Genomic DNA, 26,466 nt, shown 5'->3' with positions numbered 1-26,466 from the left:
TCACCTCCTCTCGTTCCTCGTCCGTTCTGGAATTCGCGCTAAGCGACGCGTGCCACGCTGCAATCTCTCTCTCTCTCTCTTTCTCTCTCTATCTCTCGTAGTACCTTCTTCTCAGTAGTCCACAGTGGAATCCTTTTTCTCTGTAGATATCTCCGCGAGCTCCAAGAAGCACGATGATTCCGTTCGTCCCGAAACGGTTTTCGTAATCTCCTCTGGAATCTCTTTTCCGAACGTACCTCACTCGGAAACTCCGAAAACTAAGATGGATCCTGAATTTCATACCGAAATCTTTTTTTCTTGCACTCCTGAAGACACTATCACAAAGCGCAATAATTTTTATTTTATCCAAAGTTTTCAAGTTGTGTTTTAAAATAGTACACAGTCGCAAAATAATGATTCTGTTTTTTATATTGAATGTTTTGTGTTTCAACATGATTTCTTCTGATTCAATGATAATCCTATTTATTATTTCAAAGAAGAACATATTTTAATTTTATGTGCTATATATGTATAATCAAATAGAGACAATTTTACTGTAATATGAATAACTAACACATAACAAAAACTATTTTAAAATTGTACATATCTATTAATATGATATTTTTGATATTTATTACGATAGTTACAATATTAAACTTTTAAAATTAATTATAAAATGTAAAAAATATTGCAATAGAATTTTAAAGTATATAATAGTATATCACATATTATATATACATGATATCTTTCTACAATCACGTAAAAACTGAATCTTTATTCCCATAGGTTTCTTAGTTGTCAGAGCATAAAGCAAGTTGGCGATAAATGTAAGAGTCAATAATGATGAAAAGAGCTTTAGCATTTCGATTTGTGTGCTGCGAAGAACGCCATCCTTAATTAATTTTCGTATCCAGCCGCTAATGCCTCACGAATCAAGAACGGGGAAGGTTTACGCTCGGGACTCGTGAAGCTTTTTAAAGTTCGAATCGGTCTCGGTTGCGAGGGAAGGCATAGTGGAACGAGATGGCTGGTACAGAAACAAAGAAGAGTAAGGGACAAGAGAGATGGCGAGAAGGAGCCGGGGAAAGAGAAGCAGGGAGAAGTGGCAAACGGGAGAGGAAGATGGAAAAGGTTGTGAGCGAGCGGGAGAGAAAAGGGAGACGTCGTCGCGCGGTGATTTAAGGTCCGGTGCCGCGCTTAGTTCTCTAAACATTTTAGCCGACCTTATTTCGCCTGCGTTATTTCAACGTTAAGACAAGGCGAAATTCCACGTCGCACAAAGGCCGGGGGGGGGGGGGGCACGAAAGGCAGGTCGGGGCTTGCGAAGAAAGCTACCGGCTCGGTTAAGTGGGCTGATACATAAATATACAATTAATCAAGTCGACTCGTCGTAGATATATCGCATCCGTCCCCCGTATCCAGCCTCGTTGTCGTCGCATCTCTCTTCGCATCCATACCATCCCCTATCGTCCCTTTCTTTTCACGGCGCGCGAATACCTTCCTCCACTTTTCCACCGATACGATACATGCAGCACCCGCTTGCGTTACGATAGAGATGAGTAAATAAAGCTATTCGGTTAAACGACGTCCCACCATTTACATCATGCGAGACCTGCGACGAACGAAGTACTCGTCGTGGGACAAATGACTCGTGAAACGAAGCGCAATGACCGTGCTTTCTTCGCGTTCGCTGCACGCGAACGCAATCGTTAATATTATGTTGCGAATTCGTATTACCGGGATTTGCGGCGGATCAACAAAATTCTCATTCTATTACAAAAGAATCCTATAGTACCAAAATAAGGGAAACTTCAATTTACGTCTAAAGATCTGTCATATCTATACATATTTAACATTATAATAATAGATTTGACATCTCGGGACAGTATCATAATAAAAAAGATTGACAGAACAAATTTATTTAAATATTTCCAAGAACTGTCTCTCGTGTTGAATTCACAAAAATGTTTATATAAACGTGTATGCGAAAAAACCTCTTTTGCGAGCAGAAAATTTTAGTGGAAAAGACCAACCCGCAACATCGTATATCGTATGCAGCTGCTTATTTTTAGGACACGTTTTAAAAGTGTGATAAACTTCAGAGCTAGAACCTTTTGAGGTCAAAGTAAAGGAAAAATGAATTTCGTTATTACCGTCAGGGATGGTACTCAGAATGATTTTGCTTGATCTTTGCTTGATGTATATCTTTGAAGCCCTTACTATATTAAATCGTTAAAAAATTACTATAGTAGCGCAAATTTGAACATGTTTATTTTCAACGCTTTATATTTTATATTGAAATACTGAAATAATGAAATAAGTAAACAATAGACCTTTCAAGACGAGGGATTCAAAGATAAAATTCTAGTATAATCAAATCAAATTTTGAATTATTTAATTAATTGTTTATAATTTGTTTTTCAGGGAAGTGTTTAGACAATAAAAACAATCTACTGCATGCAGATTCAGTGCGCAATTCTTCCTGCATGTCGAGGCTTTTGTTAGCGAAAGTTTTAAAAAATGGAAAGATTTAATTCGACAAAAAGCTCTTCTCACATATATAGGTATGTATATATCACACATGTACTTACCTATATTCGTATGTACGAATTTATTTTATTGCTATGGTAGAAAGAATAAACCATCGTTTATTTGAATTAATGTTTTATTTCTTAAAGTTAAAGCGATATAAAAACAAAGATTTGTATTACGTTAATACATTTACAGAAAAATATAATCAATTTGAGAGAGACATTTTCTTATATAAACTGTTTATATGAGTAATAAACCCAAATTTGCAACAAATAAGATAATTATATGGATACTTTAGATTTCCTTGTGCGTTTTAGTTGATTTTAATATATTGCCAGTTATCGAAGGATTAATTGTTTGTTATTTATATAGTATGTTTCGATTAATGGATATTTGCCGTCAACGGTGATATTTGCAAACCAAACATGGTTTGTCGTTTTGACTGTATCAGTCATATATCGTGGTTTCTATATCAGAAATACTATAGTGGACGCAGATAATTTTATTTGTGACAAGAAGCGTATTTATATCAATACCAATTATACGAAAGAAATAAAAAATCAATATTTATACATTTATATAATTAATATAGATAATATACTAGAATAAAAATCAATAAATATAAATTAATTAATATGAAATAATGAAGAAAATAATAAGAAAAATTTAAGTAAGTATATTTTTTTATAGAAATATAATTTAGCAATACATATGCTTTAATTAATGCAGCAATTGTCACACTAATAAATTAATAAATTTATACGCATGCATCTATGTATCAATATTACGATATGTAAATATCATATTAAAATATATTGTGCTTAATGTCCGTATTATTGAGCAAAAGGAAACACGGCACTGATATATTGCGATGATCATTTACGCGAAGTTACGTACCAAGAAGCAAACGGAGAATTTGGCAAATGCTACTGCTTTCTTGTGCTTCCGTTAAGAAACCCTGGCAGACTCTATACTATGACATATATATAGCTTCTGAAACGTCTTCTACGGATATCCCACGTTGAATTTGCCGAAGTCCAAGAAATTTATCATCCATAAACCTTTTCATATATAGGTATTTGTAAGAACATTGGACACATACAATAATGCAATAAAATGCACTGTCACCCGCAAATACGTGCAAATGATATGTGCCGATGGCAAAAGTAAACGCTTTTCAAAAGCCCCATGCTTTACGAGGATTATTTATTTTTAGGAAATTATACATGCAATTTTATGGAAGATGTAGCTGTCAGCGGGAAATCCAATAAATGTTTTAAGCTTCACCTCCATTTGTAAAACATTTCCGATGAGTGCCGATGTAATTTGCATGTTATTAAAGGACGGTTTTACTAGTCGCGCGCAAAATTCGAAAAATGCATGTTTACGTGACACTGAATAACGCGTTTTCGCATTACATAGGCAAACGAATATGCATATACGTAGAGAACAGCTTGAAGAAAAATGCTGTTAAAGAAGTTTTATGTAACTCTGTGAGAAATTCTATTTGGAAGATTAATGTTCCACAAATCTTGATGGATACAACTCTTTTCTGGATAAGACCATCTCTTAGGAATTATGAAAAAGTGAAAATGTGTGTGTGTGTGTGTGTGTGTGTGTGTTTGGGGAGGAGGGAGGTATGTGTATACGGAAAAATATTATTATTTTAAGTACAAAATATACGAGAAATTCGATGAGCGCTTTGTAATATCAAAATCATAAAAATATATTTTTTAAATATGCAGTTTTACTATTAAAATTATCAATATGTAACCATATATACTAAAGATAAATTTTGTCGTTATTAATAATAACATAAATAATTAACATATTACTACATTATACTATTATGAGATAATTATTTATTTATTGTTTTTAAATAAATGTGTACGGAACTAAAAATAAGAATCGCTATTATTTTAAAATAATAAATGTAACCGTATTTAAAATATAATCATCAATCTGAAGATTTTTCATCAGCCTTTGCTATCGTTGATAAATTTGAGTTATCAGAATGGTGTCATCGTGATATCGTATACACACGTTTCGCCTAGATCTACAGATATCCACTTGCCTTCAACGCAGATCAGAGACATAGATATCTATAGTTTTCGATGAAAAATTAAATAATTACAAAATTCATCGTGGAATGGCGGCTATTTTTAAATATTAAAATCACAGCTTACCAACATAAATGATATACGAGGCAAACATGCATCAAATATTCATTACCGTTCCGCTTCAACGTTAGGAGTATCAACAACGAGATAACCGGCGAAAATAAGTATACAAACCGGCTATACGACGCCTGGCGCGATCAAGATTACCGTAGAATCCTCGACGTAGCACGAAGAACAATAATTCACCTCGAAAGTGGCTGCCTAAAAAAATAATCTCCACAGCTTGTTCTTACTCACGCTCGTAAATCAGCGTGCACGATTGTGCTCTGCATAGCGGGTCACGGAAGTCGGGCACTACGAATCAAGGAAAAAAGAAATAAAGCCGTCCGGTTCTCCTAATAATTCCGTAAGAGTCGTATTTTCACGCGCGCGTGAAAAAGCGCGACACCGTTTCGTCGTTCATTCGCGCGAGAACGCATCTGTGCGGGCCTCTCGTCGTTCCTCGCGCGTTTCGCGAGAAATAAGAGCCGCTATACGCGTCGAGCGAGCCGCGTCGGGCGTTGCAAATGAATCGTTAAAGCCGAATGGCAGGAAAGCGCGTCAGACGCGAGGAAATCGATGCCAGAGTAAATGATTTCTCGCGCGCCCGTAAACGTCCGCGCCTTTCGTACGCGAAGATAAGCAACATAAATCTTCGGGTTGCGCGCGTGTACACGCGTGCACATATACAACGCGCGAAGGATGGTGCACGCATGTGTAAAGCGCCCTCGGACGCGTCCTCGCCCGCCCGCTGCTCGTCGAGTACTCGAATGATGGCCGTACATACAGCTTTTGCACCTTTAATATTGCACGCGTCAGTGTTGAAGTATTTACGGCCACGGCGCATAAAAGCGCCGGGGTTCGGTCCTTGAACTCCCTTTTGCAGCAGCTCTTCCGTCGAGAGATTCAACCGTTGATGCTCGCTACACACCCCACATTCGGCATACGATACTCTTATTACACAGTATCGCTGTGGCATTGCCGTAGATTATGCGCAAAAATTTCCCACTTAAAGAAAAATCTACACAGATATCCGAAAATGTTTTTTTCTAATATATCTTGTAAAATATATTTGTATCAAATTTTATTTTAACAATATTAAATTTTTTAACAATATATTAAAAAAAATTTTGAAAGAATATTAAATGCGTAAAATTGAATAAGTATAGAAACTGATTATATTTGTGGTGTTTGCAAAATTGCGGTGATTGCGAGAAAAATCGTGTCATATTTTTTGATAAGCGTTCGTTGTATTTTATTTAACATACATAATACTTTAATATAATAAAAAGTATAATATGAACCAAACCAGTTACTATTATATATTATTGGAGAGAAAATTATAATCAAATTATGATCTGCCACAAACTGCAGTAATAATAAATATCAATTTTCTTCTTGGATATTATTATACTTTCGTATATATTGTGCAGCAGAATTTCGTCGAGTTCAAAAATATACATATGTTCAAACGCAGTTTTGAGTAGCTGCGAACGCAGCGAGGTAGAACCGACATAAATATTAATTGTACGAGATTACATGTAAATACGTGCGACAGCAAGCGGCGGTGGGTGAAAGGAGGGTACTGCGGTAGCACGTGCATCCCAAATGGACCATTATTCCATCAGCGACACAAACTGTTAGCTAACTCGGTCAAGCGAAGTGACCGTGGACTCTCCTTTCGGAGACAAGTTGTGGATGGCTGGGCAGCGCTAAGCGGGGTCAGATTGGCGGCCGGAGGGCAAGCGGTTTAATTTTTGCGGGCGGTTGCCAGAAATAATCTTTCCGCTCGACTCGGCAGAGTCGATTGTTTGATCTCGACAAACCTCGCCCATCTACCAACAATCTGGCTATCGTTCCTCCCGCGAATTACTCCAAACTTCAGGAATTAGGCTGTTGTCCAACCGCTCTACGTGATCGGCATACGAAATTTACGGATTTCCCCTTTACACATACAATTAAATACATCATGCGTATTGCGATTGTATGTCGAATAGAAGGCTTAAAATAGTAATGTGCAAAAATGTATCGTTTATATAATTGTAAAATAATTAATGTTATTGTCACATTTTTAGCATTGTCGCGTTAATATTATAGTTGTAACAAAAACAAATATTTGCAATTTAGATGCCATTAGCTTTTGACTTTCACAGAATTTTGAACGGTTGAAACAAGTGTGACATGTTCTCATTTCTGCTCGTGTTCTCATTCTCTTTTAATATACATATATGCATATAGATATTAACACAACATACGATGCAAACTTAAATGCACCATTCTCCCCATTTACCGCGTGACAAAACGCCGAATTGACGGTAATTGCTACTTAAACTTTGCGTTGGGCGCCGCGTAATCGGGGCCTTCAACAATTTACATCTATTCCGTGAGCACACACGTAACGCATCGCGGCCGTTAAAATCGCGAACTGCAGCGCGATCGCTTGCAAAGACCTTTCTCGCATCGAGTAGCATAGGAGCCGCTGGAAAACGAAGAGGAAGACGGTACCGGGAACGGGTGAGAAGTAAGACGAAGGTGACGGTGAAGTACGGTGGAGGGTGGTACGACCGTTAATATGGAAGACAGGATGAAGGAGACGCGGCAGGATGTGCTCGAGGCGCATTTCACACAAAGTTCCTCGGAGTAGGTAGGTACAAGTTTTAGCCCGAACAACCCGCTCCTCTGCTACGCTCCTTAATAGATACCTACTTCGCGGGACACACCTACCGTCAGCCAGTACCTCACCCCTTCCGTATTACTTGCTCACCATCCCTAATGCCCTCCGCTAAGGTCCTTCAGGATTAAGCCACCCTTGGGATTTCCGGGTGCAGAAGCCATCGAGGTCACTGAAGAACGGACGAAGGCTAAGCATGTCTCGCCATTCAGTCTTACGGCTAATGACGCTCTTGTACTAGCCGGTGCTAGTACAAGGTATGTGCATCGAAGGGCGCTCTCACAAGCTTTGCCAGATGTTCTTTCTTATAACTAGCTTGTTGTGCGATATTCTTTATAAAGATCATCATTTAAAAATAAAAGTTTTGCTCGATGCGGACGAAGTGCAAAGAATATAAGACAGAAATCTCATGTACTAATTACTATACATAATTTTTTAAATATTTACAGATTTTTAGTACTTTACAGAAAAAAATAATAAGAATAGATCAAAATATTAAACAATATTATTATTAGCCAGTATTAGATAATAAGTATTAAAATAAAGTATCGTGTAGAAAATGATTTACTATGTATCTTTCAAATTTTACTTTTGTGTTGGTGAGCACATTTGATTGTGAGTTACACTTCAGAGATTTCTGATAGAAAATGACGCCTGTATAATGATGCCTTATTTCAAAATGTTTAAGAAATATCTGGAAATAATATAATATAAGGAGGATACTTCCATATAAAAACACTTTGTCTTTTCGAATCTTTCCTAAAAATTTATAAAACATTGGTATATATATATTAATGCAGTTTCTCTGCTAAGAATACATAAGATTCCCTTACGACTTACTTTTCTTAATAATACGCTTTAGCTTTCAGAATAATTTTCTATAGTGAGTTTTAATGATTGTGCATTGTCCGTAAAAGCAGGGGAAGAAGATAAAATCACGCTGCGCGTCTAAGACCAAAGGGTTTTTTAATAAGCGACTGACACCCTTCCGGTGCGATCCGCTTACCAACCCTTTCTTCGTTGGATAGAGACAAATATTCAGCCAAGGGAAAAAATAACGCGGCGGCAGTAGGGTCGCACCGTGGAGTCTCATCCATCCTTTGGACCGTGATAAATGCATCTGGTTAATAAAAAAAAAAAGTGAAATTTCATGTAAAAGCAAAAACCCCATAAAAAAGCAAAGATTAATTTGCAGTCCTTATTTGACTAATATTATTAATTTTTAATTAATTTATTTGTAATTATAAAAAACATTTTTTTATATACTTAATTGTTACATTGTACATAATTGAATACATCGCTATTGTACATTTTCAAATTGCTTATAACATTAGAAACAAAGCTGTTTATCGTATCTTGTTAATATACAAAAAAATAATTTTTGTATATTAGAGAGAATTGAAATGCATTCTGAAGAATCTAAAATACAATATGAAATATTATTATTCCATAAAAAATTTTATGAGAAAAAGGAAGGGATGCCAGAAGAACTAACCCTACCAAGTTTGCAGAATAAAGATTATGCAGGAAATTATTCAGAATAATTAAAATGCAGATGTGCGTCGCACAAATCTTCCAGATTTTTCAGTGCGTTAAGGAGGGTAGTCTAGTCCTCTTTCTTCATTCCTCTTTTCGTACAAGAAGCAGTAGAGTTGTGTGTATGTGTGTGTGTTTGAAGTCGATTCTATCCAAAGAATATGTATATGTACGAAGGAGCAAACGAATGAATGAACGAGGGATGAAATATACTCTGAATAAGAAATGAGAGGAATATTTAAACGTCCTACTACTATACGATATCTCCGTTTTCCTGATTCGTATTAAATATACATACTAAATATAAATCATGAAAAAATTCACATTTTATTTTATAGAAAATTTTTAACAATTCAATAATGACAAATATTAACTATATATAAATTATATTTATAATTAAAACAAATATTATTTAATACAAATTTTATAAATTATTTGCCAATGTACTTTTAATTTTACAAGTGCAATAAACGTTCTTTAAAAAGTAATAATTTTATAACATAAATGAACAACTTCCGTGTTATTTTTACTTCTGTTATCTTTTAAAAACAATCTTTTAGGCATAAAATGGTCGTTTGATTCAACCTCAACTTTATACCTATATATTTTGATCGCTATGGATTTAGAGATTTTTAAAACGAGCACAAAAGTCTATAAGCGATACCACAGATACGAAAAAATAGCTCCGGCCCGAAATATAATCGTGCCGAGTTCCGATCTCCAACGAATTGATAGTTAATTACCGGGAAACGGGGGTGGCTCGGATAACGGATGGGACAAGCCGTCGCTGTAATTCACGAGAAACGGATTTTCGTGTTCCTTTATACGGGACGTAACGCGAGGCGAGCGACATCGAGGGCCGCACCCTTCCTGAATCCTTAACCCGCCGGAACTGAATATTTAACCTGTCCCGGCGAACATAGAAAGAGAAAGGGAATAAGGCTGAACAGAAGAGAGATATCCCATCAAAGCGAATAGATCTGTGTTCGCTTTAACGGATCTGTCGATTCCTATCCTACAGAAACGTCATTGTCGCCTCTTCACACGTCCCTTAATAAATATTCGGTTAGTTGTACCAGGGAGAAAACATCACAGGGAAATAAACATATAATGTAATACAAAATCAAAGGGTCCATTAAATAAAGATTTTGTAAGTTTCCAAGAGACTACATTTGCAGCGAATATTTTGAAGAGCATTAAAATTGTATAAAAAAATATTTTATATACTTGCAAAAACATTGGACAATAAGTTTCCTACACAAAATAATATTGAGTTTATAATAAATGCTTATAATATAGCCAATTTAAAAGTGATGTAACAACATCCTGTCATTATACATATACTTTTTAATACTTATACTTTGTTTAAATAAAGATAAAATATTTAAAAAAATATATATATATATTGGCATACAAGATCAACATTGACTATGTTGGTGAAAATAATGTTTAAGATCTGAAGAAAATTTCGTGGAATGCACGAGGCGAAATGTCAGTTCGCTTCATCTTGATCCCTCTCTCATTTCTCTGCTCTTCTTCCGCCAGCTGACATCTCGCCGTTTCTCATCATCCATCAGCAGAGCCCACTCAAGTTGCAACAACTGTAATTAATTTTCTTTTAATTCTCAAGATTAATGGATCGACGTAGTCCACTTCGTTGGCATCGAGCGGAACCCGCGCTTTATGGTGTTTACGGATCTATTTAGAAATTTCCTGACCGTTAGGCACACGGCCAAATAAGCATGGTCATCAATAAACCGAATGGCGTAACGCGTGCTGGAACTTGGAAAAATCAATAGACAACGAGAAGGAACATTACAGGTCAATAAAGTGCAATCAGTTGTAAATATCTCTCGTCACTTTTTTTTCCTATTCCTCAGTCAAGAAAACGTTTTTGTATTTTCTTTATAATATAAAAAAAAGGAACAAATATCACAAATAGGATGTTCTAACAGGAATCTCTCATGATGTTTTTATTAAATTGCATATAGAATGTATTGGATTTCATTCGAAATATTCCACAAAAGCAAAATAAGAGAATGCATACGCATGAGAACGTCCAGATGTTCAGATATTATAAAAATAACGATACTATTGATGTTAAATAATAATGCAAAATAATATCACTAGCAGCTGTCGCATTTAATTTTATTCTGAAAACTTTCATGAAATTTGCCGTTATTAAAAACTTCTTTATGTTCAATTCTAAAGTACATTTCCATTGAAATAATTCTTCCTTTATGTACGCATTATATACGAAAATTCTAGATACGTATTAAAGTAATGTGTCGCTAAATATGCAAGTATTAAGTTTTAAAGGTATTAATGTGGAAATTAGTTGTTACCTTTATGCACCTAACAATTTTGACATATCAGAGTAACGCTGCAGTTACTGCTGCGACAACGAACACCATTGCGACGATATAATTAAGGCATTGTATTAATTTGACGTTATCAGTAGCGCACGAATTCCATGAATCGCTGAGGGATATAACATGTACTCATGCGAGAACACAATTTGTAATTACACCTCCAATCTTAGACGTAACTGTAGGGTAAGCATAGAATTTGCAGAGTCTCTTGTAATTGCAGAAACGATAACTTTCCAGTAGTGAAAGCAGTCGCTGAATAATCGACTTCTATTCGTAATTTTCCATGTGGAGAAAACTTGACTTTTACAATAATAGCGCAAATACGCACTGGCGATTATTTATGGTAAATATGGTAATATTTATACATTTCCCTGTCTTCATTCTGCATATTTTTCTAACAACGCAGCTTTATGATTCTATGTTTAACTTTCAGGTACTATAAAAAACAATAATATATTTTACTTAAAGAAATACAGAATAGTAGATAAAGTCGACGGAAAGAAAAGCATCATGCTTAAACTGTATAAGAAAGAATTATAGCGGACCGATACTGCGATGTCAATGCAACAGTTGTCTTTAGTTGTTTACTTATTTATATAATTATATAAGAGTGTCTTCTCAATATTTTCTAAAACACTAAGGTCATTATTGCGCAATATCCAATGTGCCAATGCCGCGAGACACTCCAAACGTTAGAAGGAGAATCTTATTGTCGCAATCTTATTTCATTTCTTTTTACGCGCAAACGATCGAGAAGAACGAACTTTCATGCAAAAGCTCACACACGGATGATAATTCGAGATGGATGGCCGCGAGCTCGCGCGAGAAGAGAGAGAAAAAAGAGCGAACAAGAAATATACTTTCCTCCATACTCTGAGAGGTAAAGGGATGGGTCCTTTATATTCCTCTGGCGAGGCACCGAGGTCTGTCCAAATGAAGTGTTGAAGAGCTCTGCCAACATGAATGCGAGCGAATAAAAGTAACACGCGCTTTGAATTGTACGACTACAAAGAGCCGCCACCGGGCTAATTTGTCTGAATGAACGAGCGATGGACTATGGTGGTACCACGGGAGTTGGACCAGAAACGGGGGATCGGACCTAATTCTGGATAAACACCCTTTCATTATTTCCGGGCTTCGCCGGAGTCCTCCCGTTTCGACGATTCCGCCGTGCCTCTGGCCTTTGTTCTTTGCGCGTTGTCTTACTAAGCTACAAGCGCTGGTCTTGCAACAGAAACCTTGTCTGTCATCAGAAACTCGTCAGGAAGTGATCTTCCCACGCGATGAAATCGCGGTGCCGTTAAAAGCGTACTTTCTTTTCACTGCCGTTAATTGATCTGATATATTTACCGTAGAATACTAATATACCGTCAATCTGAATCGTATTATTCACGTTATTACTTTTAGAAAACAACTGTTTGCAAAAATACAAGCTTGTCTTTTATTACTGGTCCAGCTATATTTAATATTTTGACCATTTGCATGTATATAATTATAATGATTTCTCATAACACGATCTTAACGCGAATTATGTAAATTTTTAATTAATAAGAGATTATAAGAATTTGCCTTCGTACGCATTTAGTTATCTATTATTTACCTAATATTAAGTAGTATTAAAAGTAATTTAAAGAAACGTACAAAAATTGTTATAAATTTATCACAAGTAGGTACCTTTGTATTTGTATAATTTTTTTCCAAAAATGACATTCGAAAAATTCTTCTTATTCCGTCGAAAAATCCGACATTATTGACACAGACTTAATTCCCATCACGTTCCGAATACGAAAACATTCTCGGATTAAGGACAGCAATAATTCCTATTCATCGGACTGAAGGATAAATTATACGACGATCTTTACGACATAAAGTTTCGGGTATTCCGGATTTCAGAATTACGTTTAAACAGATATAGGGATATAGTGCTCGTATATTTGTAATATATACTGACTGATTTAATTAACATGGATCGCAGCAGACTGGTCGCATGCATTTAATGATGAGAGCGGCTACTGATGGTTTAGCCACATTCCCTGTTACTCTGTTCGTAATAAACAAATTTCTATCTCGACAATATTATAGAATAACATATAAATACTAGCAACTAAATATCTCTCTATAGAAAACTTACTGATATCAATTTATATTTTAATCTTCTCAGCAAATTCATGCGTACAATAAAAAATAAGGAATATTCCTAAAATAATTTTTTTACTTTGATAAGCAGAATATATAAATTTGATCTGTTTATATCAAAGTTATAATGTCTAACAAAGTTATAATTACATAAATATTGATAAATTTTTAATACCATTAATTCTATATATTAAGACATAATATAAAGACAGATGTGTGTTGCGAGACAAAATAAACATTAGAGAAAATAGCACCTAATTTCATTTGCATCTTATTAATAACTCAACAAGAATAACTCATTAGATTCTAACCACTTATCGTGATAAATCGCAAAAGCGAAAAGGTGGCGAGAAAACAAATGGTTGTAAAGTGACAACGAGTGGTACGGAGGCTCGGAGAAGAAATTCAGGCAAGACGGCGAAAAATTAAAGTAGCGTCCTGAGGAGAAACGGAAGGATGAGGGCGGAAGAAAATGGTCGGGCGACCGTAAAGGCACGTCGAAACAAGCGGGCGTAAAAAACGGGATGCAATTGGCGTGGGCTTAGAGTAAGTCCTCCCGCAGGCCAAATTCTTTCTCTCTCTCTTTCTTCCTTCCTTCCTCTATCTTTCTCTATTCCACTCTATCTCTCTCTCTCCTTCCCTTTCTATCTCTCTCTGTTGCTCGTGGTACAGCGCGGAGGGTGGCTGCGCCCCTCTTTCCGTGCTACCCTCCGTAATCGATCAATTGAAAATCGTTCGAACGACAATCGATTTCGAATCAATTGGAGCCACAGTGTAAAACTAACAGGATACGTATTTCTCCGGTCGCCACCCCGGCCCACAGTCGACTTCCACTCCTCCAATTCCTCCATTTCTACGTCGGCCCGCCTGCCACCCGCGTCCCCTCATCCTCAACCCCTTCACGTCCCGGCCACAAAATGAGACTACCCTCTGCCTCCCTTGCCTCCTCTGTCGCCCCTCGTACTCTCTATCCGCAAACCTCCTCGCGTGACTCTCCGTCCCTCTTTATCTTTCCTTTCATGCCGTCAGCCGTTCGCAGAGCGCAGCAGTCGCCGGCTCTTTGTTTTTCATCAGGCGAACACAATTTTGAGTTACAGTTCATTCGATTCTCTTTTATTTAATTTCCATTAACGATCCAACGCGCATTGGCCATCGCCTTTTATCTTTTTCGTTGATGGACCGACCATGAAGTTCCATCTTTGCCGTCCTCCAAATCGCTCTTTACGCTCAGTGCCTTCGGCATCGCCCGTGTCTGACTATGAGTGTCCGTTACTACTGTGTCCGCGCGCATTTCTGCCGTACAGACACGCGCTGTTTTATCGCTGGGGCGGTAATTTATGCTGAATTGATTCAAACGACATGTTCGACGACGAGGAAGAATTACAACAGTAAAATTTATTTCTGCATTTGCTTGCCTTTCTCTCTTTCTCTCTCTCTCTCTCTCTCCATTAAAGATTATGAGATAAATAAAGATAGAGACTATGGAATTATGCTTGTTGTACCATAAAGTATCTAATAATTTACATCAAACAATCATGTAGTTTTCAACATTGCGAGGTAAGTGCATGGTTACGCAATATCAATGAAAGATTTAGAAAGTTGCAAAAATTTATTATCATACTATTGTTATCAAGAAGAGTAACGATAGAATGTAGAAAGAAAGAACTGTATAATTTCCATACAAACACCAACTATAAATTATATGATTTCCGCGAACATACTAAGATAATGATAAAAAATATCCTTTTTTTATAATCAGTTCTCTTAAAAAAAAAAAGAAAGAAAGCAAAAGAGGTAGATAGTAGATGAAAAAAGAGATAACGTACATGACAGGACGGAAAAGGGGTACGGAGTCGGTAAAAGAGCGGTAGGAAGGGGCAGTTAATGAAAAGCGTCTGACGAATAGACCAACTAATTGTATCCGAGAGGAATTAATAAAAACGCCTGACGGGCCGGCTGGTGTGTCGGCGAGGGGTGATTCTCCATCATTTATTTCATTTTCCTCAAAGTGCCGTCGCTTTTTTTCCATCCTAGAGCACTCATATCCGCCTATCCTCCCATTTCATAACATACTATCTTCGCACAATAATCTTTCACATCTGGGACTGGATATTTCATTCCGTTCTCCTGATATAACGTAATATAATATCTAAGTAAATCAATACCGATATGACTATCTTTTAATTGCTCAAGAGGCAGTGATGTTGGTATCAATATTAACAGAACTGCCTGTTAACTTATTAATTATGATGCATTACTATATAATGATTTTTATTTTAATATAATTCATTCAAATGTTTACGAAGTTTCAATGTACATACGATTGTCTTGAGAACATACAATACGCTTACAATAGCATTTTATTTCTTATTGCTGATTATTGATTACACATTACACGAATGTGTGTAAATCTCAACATCCACGGTCATTGGAATTCGATAGATAAATGGCCATTTATTGGCACGGGAAATCTTTGCAATTCGTCCATCATTGAGTGCGGTCTCCGGTTTCGTAGAATGGCAAGGCTTTTTGCACACTTGAACTCGGTCACACTAAATTTCTGGCCGGGTAGACTCCAAGTTGCGGCGAGCGGGAGACCAAAAATAATGGCCGCCACGGCTAAAACCAAAAATAATCGGGCGCCGCCTGCTGTTCCCTCACTAAATCACCGTTCTCGGTACTACGGTGACCAGTTTCCGTCTCTCCGCCTGCACCACGCGCTCGCACCCACCTTTGCCCTACGCGTCACTTGCCTTCTGCCCCTACCGCCATACCGTCTCATTATTTACCTTAATTGGCGACAATTAACAAATAATTAATTGCAAAACGCGGATAAAGTATACCCCGAAATAACTGTTCGAAAACCCGCCTGAAAATCCTGTTCGGTTTCCCGGGTTAAAATTTTGGAGTTTGGGTAGTAGGCCGCGGATGAACGATGTGCGCGCGAAGGTACTAAAATGTTATTACTAGGGATATATATGGCCATCGCGGGGAATAATATACGTACATGCGTGTCGAGTGCATTGCAGTGTGGCAAAGAATATGTGTAATTCAAAGTAAAAAGAGAAAAAAACAGGAGCAGCGCAAAAATATAGATCGTAAATCCGTTTTGCAAACGGGGCTTTACCGGTTAGACTATAAATGTATTTTAGGATTACGAGAGTGATGGAATTAAATACATCGTTCATCTATATATATATATATGTATGCATAAGTCACAATCCACAAATAAAGTATTTAACTATTGCTCGCTATATGACGTTCATGTAAAAGTAATAAATTGCATAGATCTATAGTTGTTGAATATTTAACAAAAAAAAAACATTGTAAAAAAATCTATTCCACGTTTTTTACTTCAATTTATATCAGAGGGGTTTCAGTTTTTATAAAATTGCCGAAAGATTTACTTTTATGAGCGCGCGACGTTACTGTTGTTATTTCTTAAAAAAAACAAGCACATTTGCAGATTAAGATAAACTAAAGCTTTGCATTTGTTTTTTGTTTGAACTCCTCTGGAAACAAGTTTTCACCAATAAATATATTTTGTTTCATTGACGGATATTTATTTCATCTATGTTCCAAAAAGAACCGTCTACATTTTCAACACATGCTCAAGCTCAATATACAATGGAATATATATCTTTCGCAGTATTAACTATCAGCTTCCCATCTTTCGAGCAACGGTGATTTTCAGCAGTAAATATTTTCTACAAAATTACGGACAATCGTAAAACTCGATATCCATCCGTAATATCCGTTCGGTATAATCGTACCTTGAAAAAGTCACATTTATCAGACATGTAGATTACACCGTGCAGCATTATGTATTGACGTTGTAACTGGTGTGCGCCGCGACGCTAAATAAAAACGTACGATAATAACAACATGCCGCGTGACGACGTGGAACGAGCCAGAAACGTCCGCAACGCTTTGGCAAATGCATCTGTCAGCGAGGGAAAGCGGCGCGGGAATGGCTTTCCTCCTCCACCGCTGGCTTCGACACCCCCATCTACCCTCGAAAACCGTCCAGTCTGCGCCTCACCCATCCATTCGGTCCCCTTTCCGCTTCCCTCCCCATACCCCCGTCGCTCAACGCCTCTCCCTCTGGTCCGTTTCATCTCACTTTCTCGCCATTCCCTCCGGCAATTACTATAAATCAGAATCGCAGTCAATATTTAATCCTCGTGGAATGGTGTTCGGCTCGGACGGGGAGGCTGGCGAACGAGCGGGCGGCTGCACGTTCAGTGGTAACCGCCGAGGTGCAGCGGGGGCTGATGCAACAATGCCAGTAATGCGATAAAATATACTACGTGTCGAGCTGGGGCAAAGAGGGCCGAGGGGAAATGGGTGAAATGTCCACTGTTCATGCTGCTGACCATCGTTCGTTTGACTCTCTCAGCCATTCCCTCGATAGAGTAGTTTTCGGATAGCCATTCGTCGAAAAACGAGGAAATGCTAAACGTTGGGAGGAACGCTAAGAATCGTAACAATTAATCAGACCAATATGCTTCGTATTTTAAGATCCCTTGTTATAATATTGATCGTAAATGTACGTGTACGTGTATTGTTAGACAAAAGAAGCATAATATTTTTTTAAGCAGATAGTAGAGAAGAAATTGTAATAATATTTTAACCGTAATTGCAATATTTTCTTGTATATATCACAATTTTACTTACAATTAGTTGTTTAGTTATTTTGATTTGTTCTTCAATCTTAAACAATGATGCTGCATAAGGAATAAATTCGACACTCTGTAACATCAATAATAAGTATCTCTTATCGTTTCCCGCGTTCAATTGTCCGCAATCATCTAAACTATTCTAAACTCACCGAATCGACAAGGCTCTTCTCGATCTCTCTTTAAAACAAGTAGCGGCTAATATTTACGATGCGGAGTGTAGTCGCGTGCTTTGAAACCATAAGCGATGGAATTGCCAGCAACTTCTGTTTTATTAGGGAGACAAGGCGACCAACGTACCAATTCGAATGTCATTATTGAAGTAAAGCGGTTCGTGAGCTTATTACTGTCATTATTATTGCCATCACGAGGAATTCGTACAGTTTTTAGATCGAACCGTTGTCTCATCTTAAAAATATCTTAATACCTTCTTCCCTATACTTGTACTTCAATACTTATAAGTGCAGCAGTATTCATTAAATCAATTCGTTCCTTAAATATAAAATATGTTTCCTACTTGATGTCGCACGATATTTATACAGCAAGAATCCGCGATAAAATATAAATAAATGATGTTAACATTTTATCGAAGGTATTTAAACTAACATTTTAACATTGATGTAATATTTTAAACTTAGAAATTTATGAAAATTAGAAGCTTACTGACCTACGTACATATGACACGTCAGTACACGAGAACTAGAGAAAGTGAGACGTTTGCAATGGAGATGAAGTAGCATGAAAGCAGGGCCTCATTGTGGGCAGAAGAATAGAATCTCAAGGGTTGGGTCCTCAGGGAAATCAAAAGGCAGTGGGCCTCCGGGATAAACCAGCCAGATCTCAGTGGAGGTTCGCCAAAGTAGCTTGTCAATAACTTAAATCTCAATCGTAACTTGGTACTCCCAACTGATTTCCGTTTCTGCGACTCGTATCTGCTTCTCGTCGATATTCATAGCTGACGTATCTTCCTATGCTCTGAAGGAGTACGTGCTTTTGGAAATTCATTCGTCGACTATGTACTCTCCTTTCTCTACCTTCTCGTTTTGTGGGTTACTACTTATATACCGCACGTCTAGAGTGATAAAAAACCATTTCGAAAAGACTTTATGTAGGTATCACGTGCCTTAAGATGCACTTAATTGTCTAAATATAATATTAAAAGTACTATGTATTTGTTAAAACATAACTTTAGTTTAGAATCTTTATCTTCATTCTAATCTCGTACCATGATTGTGTTCTATAAGTTTCATACTCAATTCTTTACACAGCACATCTTTCTATATTGCTTCAATAGATAGATTTTGTTTATATTTGATAGCTTTCTCTACGGCAGATGAAATATCATTTTGTCAGATTTCTATCGGCTGTGTGAGTTGACCGAAGAATGGCTGAAAGATTTTCGAGGGCAACTGAGGAGACAAAACATCGCAGGCACGACGCGCGGTACAATACCCATCCACCCGCGGAGATTGGCTTCTACCATTCATAACTTCGACACATTCTCTGTCAAAGCGTTAGCACAGATTGTCAACCGTTACATCACCAGCCATCGAGTACAAAGAGCGTAACGCTAGTAAACACGCTTCTATCCACGCTTCTTTTTGAACGCATTGTTCCGAAAGAGTGAAGGCGTGCTATACCATAAATCGTTTCTTACATTTAAGGCGTAATATCGCTTTAACTTAAAGTCGAGTAGAAATATTAGCAACAGAATAAAATACTACTAAATTTTTATTACGTAATTAAATATTATCGCATTGCAATAAAAGATATTAATATATTGAAGTTTTCAAATACTTTGTTTTTATGAAGTTAGGATGTTTAATTTAAAATTCTTGAAATTTATATTTTCAAATTTTACAAAACTAATGTTTCATACGCTTATGGAAGCAGTAATTGATTTCTGTTGCTAGGATGTTCCGCACACTCCACGAATATGTATCTAAACTAGAGAAGATATCAGCATCCGGTGCTGTATCCTCGATTGCTCTTGTTAAGAGATTGGTGCAATTGTCAACCAACCCGTGTACAAGCTTCTCGTTTAGGAAGCACGCTGTATTATTCACAAACAAGACAACGATGATATCCATAAACAAGGCGGAGAGTAAAGCCAAGCTAAAGTTACGAGATCATATATACCTACTGTCCTCTTCTTACCATCTGCGTCCACGTTGTGAACATCACAGAATGGAATTGGGAAGCCATCTATTTGTTATTTGATACCAGTATTTACCAAATCGTAGTATACTGTAGTTAATTAAATAATGACTCAATTATATGTATATGGATGCATTACAGCAACCAATTTGTACTTTTAAAAGATGCATGCAAAAAATAATTTAATTAATTAAAACAATGCGAGCATTATTTAATATTAATACATATTGTATTTTAAATTTTATTCCATTAATAGCAATTGATTATCTAAGTTAAGAATACATGTAATTATTTATTCCGAAATCGCCACATTAGTTCTATCAAACTTCCATATAATTACATCGTATAGGCATAGACTATTTTAAAGTGGTTTCATCAATAGGATAAAATTACCCAAGACGATTACCCAATATATCTGTTTTACACAACGGGTCGTTTTTTATATAATAACGAGAAATCTAATAATTCGTTAAAAGAATAGGAGGCCATCAACGAACGATGCATCATCATTCAGAGCTGTGTGAGTGAAAATTAGAGACATCAGCGTGACAGCCAATAAGTTTCTGCAAACAGCCGGGGGAGGATTTACATCTTCCTTACTTCCGTACTTGGGAGCTATTTACAGCCGGTACATTACGGTGTAAAGTTCCCGGGCAATCGACGTTTCGATACATTATCAGCAAGAAAGACAAATGTTTCGCCCACGCGTAGGTAATTGATACTATCGGTATCGATTACCATTACCGCCGGAGCTAATTACCTCCGGCATCGTAATCGAATACAATGAGGTAAACAGCGGGCTATTCGCGTTGCAACAACACAACCGTAATGTCGTTTACACAAAGGCCCCTACATTGTTTCGCGGGCTCGCTACGGTCACATCAGTTGAAATACCTAGCACCCTCTGATGCGCGGATCGGCTGAAAATTAAACGCTGCAGATTGAGAAACGAGGCGCGCCATATTAATAAGCCCCGGCGGGGAATTACTCGCCACGCACGATCGCGTCCGGTATAGCGTTTCTGGCGAAGTCACGTGCAAGTATAATTCGAGCTAACGAGCGACGCAGAGACTGTACTGGGCTGTATGGGGCTTGCGGAAGACGGGAGGGAAACAGTAGCGGGGTAGCGGCGGGGCGAGAAGGGGGTGTAAAATTCAGTGGTGTGGGACACGGGTAGGTAAGTAAAGTAAAGTCGGCGGCTGTATCGCGCTTAAACTTGGGGGTTAATTCCCCTCGTTACATAGCGAAATGCCGGCGCGCTTTCCTTAGCGATCGCGCCGCTCGGCTGCACGCTTAGGACCGCAATGCGGAATAGGTATTCCGTTGCGCATAAGAAATTCTTCTTTTGGCCGAACTTCTGCTCCGACTTACTTCCGAATTCCTTTCAGCCAGGTTGCTGGCGAGGTTTGTAAGAATTTTATTCTCAACGACGCCAGAAATCTCGCGAGGTCCTAATGAGAAATAAGAAGTCTACTCGGCACGAAAGGAGATTGTTCCCGCGATTATCGCTGCTGGGAAGAATAGCGAATTCTATATTTTACTTAATTCAAGTTAATTTCTTCACTTATTGTCGTTAAATTCTTCAGTTATATTGCATTTTATGAATAATTAGATCATTAATATTATTTTGATCCGCAATGTTTGTAAAAAAGTTTCAAATGGGATTTGAAAAGGAGTATTTCTCTTGCTATAAATCAGTATATTCGAGCTCAAATGAGGAACTATAAGGAGCAACCATTTTTCAAGAAAGTTTGGCTAGTACGGTACGATCACGCTCTACTTACGCTCGCCGAAGTGCGACATACACAGAAACGTAGAGGTAGTGGGTGGTGCAGAGAGCGAGGGGAGAATGACGAGCGAAAGGGGTTAGTCTGCCACATTAGTTGGCATATCCAAGTTCCAGGCATCCAATCTATTACGACCAGTTCGGCATTAGTAATGTGTCGGCGGTAATAGCGAACTTGACGGTTCTTTAGAGAAGACGGAGGCTCGAGGAAAAGTGGGACAGAAAGCAAATGGGGAAGAGAGGGAGAGAGGAAGAAAGAGGGAAAGAGAAACATAGAGCTAGATAGATAGACAGACAGAGAGAGAGAGACCTACCAGGAACCTTGCTAGCGAGTGACTCATGGAAGGTAGCACCAGGGTTGCCGAAGAATGTTCGGTGGCCAGGGGATAGGCGGTCGGAGAGGATCGCGCGGATAGGCGTGCACGACATCAAAACTTGCTTGAGCGAATCTAAACTAACCGAGTAACTCTCCGCGTTACGGGCTACGATATATGTCGCGGTGAGATGGCGAATTGGAGGGTGTTGATGGTGGTGGGGTGTGTGAAATGGAGGTCGCGAAGGCCGCGTGCGGGAGAAGGAAGCGAGGTCAGGAAGGACCGTAGAGATGAGCGGGTGCGGTAGGCATGGGGAACGAGAGACGGCGGTGAGACCGGGGGTAAGAGTATAGGAGAAGAAGCGGCGGGAGGTGCATGGTAATAGGAGAGCAATGGAGGAGAATGAAGTAACTTGGCGTATATATCGTGTAGCATGTATAATTCTGACCACATCCCACCAAACTATGACATATTCGAGCATTAGCTATTCCAGCCGGATCCCAATACCTTCTCCCAACCTCTAGCGGACCCCTTGAGCACGGCCCCGCTTCGCCCCCGACCGCAGACTTGTCCTTGCGCGCTACCATCGTTGATTCACTCGCAACCGCCGCCGACGTTCCCCGCGAACTACTGGTAACCGTCAACCGGCGAACTTTAACTGCACATGGAATTCGAATATGATGCAGGAAGACGAAGGAGAACGTGAGAGGAAAGACCAAAGCGGCAAAAGGGAGAGAAAGGCATGGTCAAACGCAGTCTATCTATTCTACGTAAATTTACAATTGTATTTATAAGTTGTAACTCGATAAACTTTACTAAACTAGCATATTTGTTTTCCGCCATATTTAAATATAACATCTGAATATTTAATTAAAAAAATAAAGTTGAATTGCTAATCTAAGAAGAATGGCAGCTAAAAGAATTGTCAAGAGTTGCAGGATAAATGCAATAAATGTCACATACCTTTTCTAGAAAAAGTCGCTGATTGAGAGTCGTCAGTGCTGCGGAAGCTGTTACGTGATCCGCGAACTCCACGAAAGCGTAGGCATCACTTCCAGGCTGAAATAATAATTAAAGTATTGTTATATGTTTATGCATGCATAACATTCATACAAATAGAAAAAGTACTAGAGAAAAGTAGACGAAAAAGGAAATATCAAAAAGTTTTTATATTTAATTATTATGCTTATTATGGTAACCGTTTTATTTTAATCGTTATACAAGGTTTTATTTCTTTTATAAACCATACCAATCATCCAATAATTTTACCTCCGTCTAATGTATAAAGTATCTTGAAGTATATCTCTAAACATTTATAAAAAGAAATATAGTATACAATAATATAGATTGTAACTATTTAAGCCAATATTATCCGTTACTAAAGAACATGTGCGCATAGAAAGGATGCAGTATCACTATCATTGCAAAAAAATACGATAAAAACTTTTATTAATATCCAGATGAAAGACGAAAGTTCAGCAGCAGTATATAAAAAAATCGTTAGACTTTTCTATATCAATGACGGACAGAGGTAAAATCCTGTTAATTAAAGCCGTTCATCGAGCCGCATGAATGGACAAATCTAAAATCCCATTTCTTTCTTCTTTTCATTTTTTGTTTTTACTCAATTTCTATTGTCTTACCCGTGACATTAATGCGACAGCTTTACATGATTACGCAATAAATAGACGAAAGGATTACGATGACAAGTATCGAAGAAGTTACAATTAAAAAATGCAACGTTTATTACATGATCTGAACCTGTGCCCTTTTTCATCCATTATTACTGGAAAATTGTATATAATATATTACATTTTATTAAAAATTTGTATTAAAAATTTCCGATAAATTTGATAAATCCTGAGTAGAAATCCAGGATACAATTATATTTATGTCAATATGAATGATGGCGAGATTAGCGATGAAAAGTTTCCAAATGAAAATTTCTTTCGTAAGTTAACTTTATACAAAACTTGTTGTCTATTCTGCATAGGCGCGCTGCAGATAAGATATATATATTCTCGTCGGAATGTAGACCGTAAACCTTATCTTGCACAAGCGCTCTTGCGTTTATTTGCAAGGCACAGAGAAAGGGTAGACATAAATGTGAGATATACTATAATGTGAAATAGCGCTGGCAGATAGTTTATCTTTGCATAGATATTTCTATAATTGTAAACAAAATTTACTAAATTTATTTAAATTAAATTTATCTTTATGCATATATGATGTATATCGATTATTATTGCTCTTCTACATATAATAATTCTATTGTTATTATTATAAGTAATTCTTAATATTCTTTCTAACTACATTTCTAAATGTTCTACTTTTGTATAAAAGAAGGAACCAATTTTTTAAATTGTCTCTTTGGGTAATTAATAAATTTTATAAGCTGCAATTTAAAGAAAAGAGATATTAAATTAAATACTATCCATTGTCACTAAACATTTCCACGTTTTCTGTTTAAAAGGGCAGAACGCAATTTTTCCGCAGTCTACAACGATGCGGTCGAGAGTCTGGAATTTCATCTTTTTCAATTCTCTTTTTTTTTTACTGTTCAACGTAGTCAGCATCGTGCCAGAAACCAACGCCGGCTTAACATCGAAAAATAGGTGATAATGGGAAAACGCAGCTGCACGTAAGTTAATTATAAGCAAGTGCTTGCGGAGGTACTAATTACTTATTGTAACTTTTGCGTTAATTGTTCTCGGTAATTGCTCTCGCTGGTAATTGGCTGTCCTTCCATCTCATTTACTTAGGCAACTCTAGCGGTCGCGAGGCGGACAGTAAAATTCTGTCATCGAAATTGCCACATCAAAATTGTATTTGCTTACACGGAGCGATTAAGTTTTCTTATAACTCTCTGTAACGTCTTGAAACTGTTTGATGCTGAAAGAGGCATGACGGACAGTATCGAATTGGACTTAATTCTAGCACGAGACGTCCAATTTCACAAGTTGGGAGATTGGAAATTACAGCTAACTTGTTTAACAAGATTGCAATTAGTTTTTAATTTCTTAATAACGATGTCTTCATTTATACTTGTCTGTTAAAGACAACGGAGGATAGAAGAAGTGAATACCGAAGTAGAAAAAAGTCTGTTTTAATAAAAGCATAGTAACGATTCTTATGATTTATTTGTGATATTAAATTGCACAAAAACATTTTTTTATAGTCATACATACTCTTTTACAAATTTCTCAACATCTTATAAAGAATAATATTACAATTAGCATAATTTTTATTAAAGCAATTATTTCTCTTTCTCATACTAAGCTTTTAAAAATACTGTAATATATATGTATAATCTTTATCTATGATCGTTTTTATATAAGAAAGCCTGGAGCTATTATTATTTACGAGCGTTGCATATTATCTGGGAAATATGCGATATTTGGCGCCATTCGTTTGCGGCGTCCATTAATCTGGACAATGAAAATTGGCTTGCATTTCAAAAAGGTACCCCTCTCTATATGTCCCTGTTATTTCTACCTACCTCGACTTCATTGTCCGAGGGTTGAAATGCTGTTTCAAACTATAGCATAATATATATTTTTATTATAACTTGCGGATTACTCGATTCGCTTTGTAGGCAGTTCACGATAAAACGCTTTTCACTGCGGGCTACAAATTGCCATTCATAACGGTACATGTTTGTGAAAATAATTAACTAAAATGTTGTATTGTATTTACGTCCTGCGCTTATATACTTAATCGATGAAACAAAAATTAAATTTTCTCTCGTGCTATAATATTCATAGACTAAATAATGCTTATGACAGAAATTTTAAATATTTATTGGAATATTTACCGTGAGAAATGTGCTAAAATATTATTTATAAATACTTTGTGCAGTATCAGTAAAATGCAGAACACCTAATAATTTAAAATTTGCAACACTGCTTTCAAATGCTATTAATATTTTATCGCAGATTATCAAATTTTAATCAAATGCTTCTTTATCTTGATAATTATCCCGACATGTAATATTTACTAAAATATTATGCATACATGCTCTAACATATTCCATACATTTCCTACATTTTAAATAGAACTGATATATTATAATATTTATTTTGTTTTATTAACATCTTTTCATCTATTTTTATATTATTAATGTACATAATTCAGCTTCGCTATAT

At 37.0% G+C, this 26,466-nt stretch overlaps 2 long non-coding RNA genes across 2 annotated transcripts in view; one reads left to right on the top strand and one right to left on the bottom strand.

Moving 5' to 3' along the window:
• The window catches only part of LOC139769534 (uncharacterized), an 81,088-nt gene that overhangs the window by 10,072 nt on the left and 44,550 nt on the right, over nucleotides 1–26,466 (top strand). The window lies entirely within an intron of this gene.
• Nucleotides 5,870–26,466, bottom strand: part of LOC139769535 (uncharacterized) — a 103,652-nt gene continuing 83,055 nt past the window's right edge. Inside the window, exons 2-4 of the long non-coding RNA XR_011717587.1 lie at nucleotides 23,285–23,380; nucleotides 22,006–22,133; nucleotides 5,870–6,614 (exon numbers count right to left, since the gene is read on the bottom strand). This is a non-coding gene — a long non-coding RNA (uncharacterized lncRNA). The remainder of the gene's footprint in view (nucleotides 6,615–22,005; nucleotides 22,134–23,284; nucleotides 23,381–26,466) is intronic.

Source organism: Temnothorax nylanderi, unplaced genomic scaffold (genome assembly GCF_030848795.1).
Source record: "Temnothorax nylanderi isolate EJ_2023f unplaced genomic scaffold, tnyl_v1.0 TNYL_tig0023_pilon, whole genome shotgun sequence".
Lineage (NCBI taxonomy): Eukaryota > Metazoa > Arthropoda > Insecta > Hymenoptera > Formicidae > Temnothorax > Temnothorax nylanderi.
Note: the sequence above shows the minus strand (reverse complement) of the source record. Positions and strands in the feature narration are given on the sequence as shown.